Raw genomic sequence first — 6,858 nt, forward strand, 5'->3', positions numbered from 1 at the left:
GCTAAAGGATGAAGACTTTTTGGAAGACTCATTACTAGTCTGAGACAAAGGCAGGACTGGGACCCAGATCTCCTGACACCTTCTCCCTAGCTCTGTGCACTTCACAAAACCCACCCAGCCTCCCGGCCTGTGAGCTAGGAGGACCAGAGGGTTTTTATCTGTAAGAAGGGTTGGCAAAGTGATTACAGCAAAATTCTGATTCCTTCTCCCCAAGAACCCCTCTGAATGCCTCCCAGAAGGAAGGACAGCCACAAAAGCACGGGGGAAGGTGAGCAATTACAAAACAGCAGAGACTGATTCTTCCAGCAGGCTCATCTTGGCAGCGTGGGAGCGGAGTCCCAGGGGCTCTCCTTTGAGTCGATACATCTATCAGATCTTCCAGTTCGTTTTCAGTCATTTCCTTCAATATCAGGTATTAGGCCCTAAATGCACTTCTTCCTGCTTTATGGTTATGAAATATGAACAGTGGCCATGGCTGAAGCTTTCAATCCGATGGGGATGGCCCCAAGACAGGCTCTTAGAAACCTGAGTCAGGAAAGGCTGTGCAGTTGGAAGCCAAAGCAGACCCTCAGCACGGCTAATAATCAGGTCTTCCCATACTTTGTCTTCTGTGGTCCATGGTCACAAAACATGGTTCTAGAAATTTTTCTTTTTTCTTTTCTTTTCTTTCTTTTTAAAAAAAATCTTTTAAAAATCTTTTCCCCCCATTTTTTAAAAATTAAGGTATTATATGTGTACATATCTTACCAAAGCCCCCCTCCCACTCCCATACATGCCTTCCCCCGCGCCTCCCCCCCCCGCCCAGTGTTTTGCGTCTATTGATTATGCTTATATGCATGCATACAGGTCCTTCGGTTGATCTCTTATCTCCCCCACCTCTCCCTAATCTTCCTGCTATAATTTGACAGTCTGTTTGATGCTTTACTGCCTCTGTATCTATCTTTTTGTTCATCAGTTTATCATGTCCTTTATATTTTAAAAAAATATAAAGAAAATATAAGACCCAGTCTGTATACCCAAGAGCATTACAGACAAAATGGCAGCAAAAGCACTTAAAAAAAAAATCTGTGATGTCAGCAATTATAGCATGCTATTGGAATAGGTGTACATGGAGATAGACTCTCAGCAGTCATGGGACTGTGGATGTGATTGACTTCATTCATCTTCCATGAAGCAGTCTCTTAAAGTGACTACTTACTGGGACCTGGTGCCCACTTGCCTCTTCTCTGCACGTTCATCCTATTCCAAAAACCTTAGAATTTAACCAAGCTGAAGAAAGACCTCCATTGTATTGAATGAATGCCACAGAGGTTGTTTTTGTTTTTTATTATTTTTTAAAAATATATTTTATTGATTTTTTTACAGAGAGGAAGAGAGAGGGAAGAGAGGAATAGAGAGTTAGAAACATCGATGAGAGAGAAACACCGATCAGCTGCCTTCTGCACACCTCCTACTGGGGATGTACCCGCAACCAAGGTACATGCCCTTGACCGGAATCGAACCTGGGACCCTTGAGTTGGAAGGATGACGCTCTATCCACTCTATTCACTGAGCCAAACCGGTTTTGGTGCGCAGAGGTTTTAACTGTATGATCCAATTTTGTTAGATGGCTTGATAAAGAACTGTACAGGGACTATGGGATTTTATTCCAAAACACCAGAACCTCAATCTGTGCTCAGTGGCAGAGAATGAGCCCCATTTTCAGTTCAGACATGCAGTTCTGCCTCCCAGTCTGGCAAATGCAATTGGGTACCCTCAGTGCTGAGGGCTGGTCTGCAGGTGGCACAATGCTGTGGGCAGCGAAATGGGGTGCTTCCTTGGATTCTGCATGAGGGAAAGATCATGGCTAGGGACTGAGATGGGTAGTTCCGTGTGGCCTTTCCAATCCTGGGATCCAAATGTGCACAGGAATGCAGAGGAGCCTGGAAAGTCCATTGCTGGCCCTTGGCCTCACCCAAAGCAAACCGTGAGCAAGGACGCCAGGGGACCCCCACTTAAATAGAAATCCTCTGCTCTACATAGTAGCAGGTATTTAAAAATGAAAATGTATTAGGAATATTCCAGTCCTACTGTTTTATAATGCACAGCAACTTGTTTTTTCTAAGGTGCTAGTTACTCTGATATCTTTTAAAAAAATTTCTTTATTGATTAAGGTGTTACATATGTGTCCTTATTCCCCCACCTGATACCTTTTGATTCTTCTAATCTTGTGCGATAGGGAGGAGTGAGAGCACATTTGGCAGACTGATAAAGATCCTAAAGGGTCCAGCGACTGGCCTAAAGTCACAGAGCACAGTTGTGACAAGAACTCAGCCGCCCAATGCAGAATTCGGTGCTTTTCAAAGTATTTGTGTATCTTTGGCCACATAGTCTGATCTGCATGAGTCTCTGAGGCTCCCTGGGCTAGGATGGCATTGTGGCTTCTGTGTTTTGTTTTGTATTGGTCCTTTTAAACATTTCCTTTCTTCATCTTGCTTTATCATGCACAGACAGAAAAATACACAAAAACAGAGTTTATTGAGTTATTAATAAACAAAGACCTTTGTAGTAATACTGGCACTGTGGAGGCCTTTTATGGGTGCTACCTGGGTGGCTGTGAGACAGGAGCTTGTGTTTAGGAGGGCATCATGCTCGGCTTGGTGCTTTGCTGCCGCTGCTTTGAAATCGTTCATCATCTGTGAATAATTTTTTGTTTTGCACTGGGCCTGTCAAATTACATATCCAGTCATGCTCCTACTCAATCATGTTTTCTCCCCCAAAATGACTATTATCCTAATTTTTTAAAAATTTTAAATAAATATTTATTGTTCATATTATTACAAATGTTCCTCATTTTTTTTCCCCCTCCATTCCTCCCCTCAACCAGGTTCCCACCCTACCCTCTGCCCTTTCCACACCCCCCATTGACCTCATCTATAGGTACACAGTTTATGTTCAGTCTCTTCCCACACCCCTTACTCCTCTTTTCCCCCAAAATTGTCAGTTCACTCTCCTTCCATACCTCTGATTCTATTATATTCACCAGTTAATATTGTTCATCAGATTTTTTAATTCCCTTGGTTTTTAGATTCACTTGTTGATAGTTACGTATTTGTTTTTCATAATTTTTATCTTTATTTACTTTCTCTTCCGAAAGAACCCCCTTCAGCAATTCATATAATTATGGTTTGGTGGTGATGAACTCCTTTAGCTTTTTTTTTTTTTTTTTTTAATGAAGCTCTTTATCTGGCCTTCGATTCTGAGTGATAGCTTTGCTGGGTACAGTATTTTTGGCTGTAGGTTCTTGCTATTCATCACCTTGAATATTTCTTGCCATTCCCATCTGGCCTGCATGGTTTCTGTTGAGAAATCAGCTGGGTCCTTTATAGGTAACTACCTGCTTTTCTCTTGCTGCTTTTAATATTCTCTCTTTGTCTTTTGCTCTTGGTATTTTAATTATGATGTGTCTTGGTGTGGTCCTCTTTGGATTCCTTTTGTTTGGGGTTCTGTGCACTTCCTGGACTTGTAAGTCTAATTCTTTCACCAGGTGGGGGAAGTATTCTTTCACTATTTCTTTCAATATGTTTTTGGTATCTTGCTCTCTCTCTTCTGGGACCCCCATAATTCTGATGTTGGTTCGCTTGAAGTTGTCCCAGAAGTTTTTTATATTATCTTCAACTTTCTGGATTCTCTTGTCTTCTTGGTTCTGTGGACGAGTGTCTTCTGGGTCTTTATGTTCCAAATCTTTGACTTGATTCTTGCGATCTTCCATTCTGTTTTTAGGACTCTGTATAATATTTTTTATTTCAGACAATGTATTCTTTATTTCTAGTTGATACGTTTTCATATCCTCATAGGTCTCGTTTATTTTATCAGCCTTTTCTAGGAAATTCTTGAAAAACCTTATAACCGTGGTTTTGAACTCTATATCCAGTCGTTTTTTGTCCTCCATTTCTTTCGTTTGTGATCTTTTTCTTTGTCTCCGTATTTTTGCAGCTTCCCTGAGTTAGTAGGGTGGCTTTGTGTGCTAAAATGTCCTATATGGTTCAGTGGGTCAGCCTCCCAGTTACCTGAGGTGGATACTCTTGGTTCACGCCTTTGTGGACTGTGTGTACAGCCTTATTGTAGTTAAGTCTTGATTGTTGTTGGTATCACTGGAAGGAACTGACCTCCAAGACAAGTGGTTGTGAGGATCAGCTGTGTCTATGCCGGGAGACAGCCTTATTTGACTAGACTTGGAAAATTGCAAAAGCCTCTGTGTTCAGCTTGGATGGGGTGGGGTTTCAGGGTGGAGCCTACAGATTTCTGTCAGCCCCGCCCTATGAGGTTCCTGAGTCTCAGTGTTCCTTAGTGTCCTTTGGTACTCTCTGCAAGCACCTCTGAGAGAAAGGTGCCCTCGAGTTTCGCCCACTACCAGACAGTCTAGTCTCTCCCCCAATGAGCCTGGAACTGGGGTTCAGTGCAGTTGGAAGTGGGGTTGGAAGTGGGGTTCAGTCAGTTGGTAGCTTTTGTCTCCTTCCCGCTAGGGCAATCCAGTGGTACAGTCAACAGTCGTCCTCTGTGTGCAATGTGCACACCTCTGGGACTCTACTTTTTGCTGCTCCCCTGAGTTTCCGCCTTACAGCCCAGATTCCCTCTGTATGAATATGAGCCTGGGTCCCCAGGGTCTGGTCTAGAACTGGGGTTCAGTGTAGTCAGAACTGGGGCTCAGCACAGTCTGGAGCTTTTGTCTCCTTCCTGGTAGGGCAATCCAGCGGCATGGTCAACAGTCCATTCTCTGCGCGCAATGTGCGAGACTCCAGGGCTCTGCCTTTTGCTGCTCCCTGGAGTTTCAGCCTAGAATCCCTCTGTATGAGCTTGGGTCCCCAGGGTCTTGCCCAGAACTGGGGTTCAGCACAGTCCTGAGCTTTTATCTCCTTCCTGCTAGGGAACGCCAGCCAGGCACTCAGCCACCTCCTCCTTTCCGATTCTGTTCTCTCCCCACTCGCGCACCATGTCTCCATACCTTAGGCTTTTACAGCTCCTCTGATTTTCCTTCTGGTTTTCTCTTTCCTTCTAGTTGTAGAAATTACAGTCAGTCAACTTTCCTGTAGTTCTAGATAATGTCTATTTTTGTATTTTAGTTGTATTTTTTTGAAATTATTGTGTGAGGCTGCAGTTAGGTGTTTACCTATGCCACCATCTTGGTTTCTCCTATTATCCTAATTTTTATGATAGCCCTTTTTCTCTATAGTTTTGTCATCTCACTATGCATGTGCAAAGATTATATTTTATTTTTGAATTTTATATAAATGAAATATATGGAATATTATGTTATGTTTCAGTAAATTAAAAAAAAATTTTTTTATTGGTTTTAGAGAAGAAGGGAGAGGAAGAGAGAGAGAGAGAGATAGAAACATTAATGATGAGAGAATCCTCTATCAACTGCCTCCTGCACACCTCCTACTGTGGATGGAGCTCCCAATCCCGGCATGTGCCCTGACAGGAAATCCAACCATGATCTCTTGGTTCATAGGTTGATGCTCAACCACTGAGTCACACCAGTGGGGCAGTAAATCTTTTTTATGAGACTTACCTATGTTATTTGTAGCTGTCATTCATTTGGCCTTATTACTGTATGACATTCTAATATATGAATATCTATCACAATATATTTTTCATTTATTCTACTTTTGATGGAAATCTAACCATTTCCATATTTGGCTATTATGAATCAGGCTGCTTTAAACATTGTTGCATGTGTATCTTTGTACAAAAGTGCTTGCACTCCTGTTGAGCACTTATGTCTGAAGGAAATTGCTAGATCATGAAGTGTTTGCTGAGCTTTAGTAGATAATGCCAAACTATTTTTCTAAAGTAGCTGTCTCAGTTTACATTCTCTCCAAAAGTATGAGAATTTTCTTGTTCTGCATCCTTACCAATATTGGGTATGGGACAATCTTTTTTTTTTTTTTTTTAAATATTTTTTATTAATTTTTTTTACAGAGACGAAGGGAGAGGGCAAGAGAGTTAGAAACATTGATGAGAAACATCAATCAGCTGCCTCCTGCACATCCCCTACTGGGGATGTGCCTGCAACCAAGGAACATGCCCTTGACAGGAATTGAACCTGGGACCCATCAGTCCACAGGCCAACACTGTATCCACTGAGCCAAACCAGTTAGGCCCGTGATCAGCAAACTGTGGCTTCTTGAGTGTAACTCTTCCACAAAATACCATGGTCTGAGCAAGTCAATTTTGAAGAAGTTGTGTTAGAGAAAGTTTAAAAAAATTTGGCTCTCAAAAGAAATTTCAGTTGTACTGTTGATATTTGGCTCTGTTGATTAAGAGTTTGCCGACCACTGAGTTAGGCTATAGACAGTCTTTAATTGTAACCACTCTGGTGCATACAGGGTGGGGCAAAAGTAGGTTTACAGTTGTGAGTACACTAAACAGTTTATTCTTGTATTATTATTTTTTAATAATTGTGCTATTTTCCATACAAACAACTGTAAACCTACTTTTGTCCTACCCTGTAATCAGTGATATCTCATTGTGATTTTAATTTGGACTTTCCTGATCAGTAATGAGGTTGAGTATCTTTTAAAAAATGTATTGTCCACTTGGATATCTTTTGTATAGTTTCTTGTTGATTCTTTTATTACATTATTTGGGGATCTTTTGGTATGAATTTATACTAAAAGTTCTCTTTGTATTCTGATGGGAGTCCTTTTTCAGGCATATGTATTGCCAATATCTTTACATGGTCAGTGCCTTAGAGATATTTTTGAATAAGAGGTCTTACTTTTAAAATAGTAAAATTTATCTATCTTTATGGTTGAAATTTTTTGTGTGTAAAGAATGTTTTAGTCCTTAATGGAATATGATGAAAGTGACTGT

The sequence above is a fragment of the Pipistrellus hanaki genome, assembly GCF_964339955.1.
Source record: "Pipistrellus hanaki genome assembly, chromosome: 1".
Lineage (NCBI taxonomy): Eukaryota > Metazoa > Chordata > Mammalia > Chiroptera > Vespertilionidae > Pipistrellus > Pipistrellus hanaki.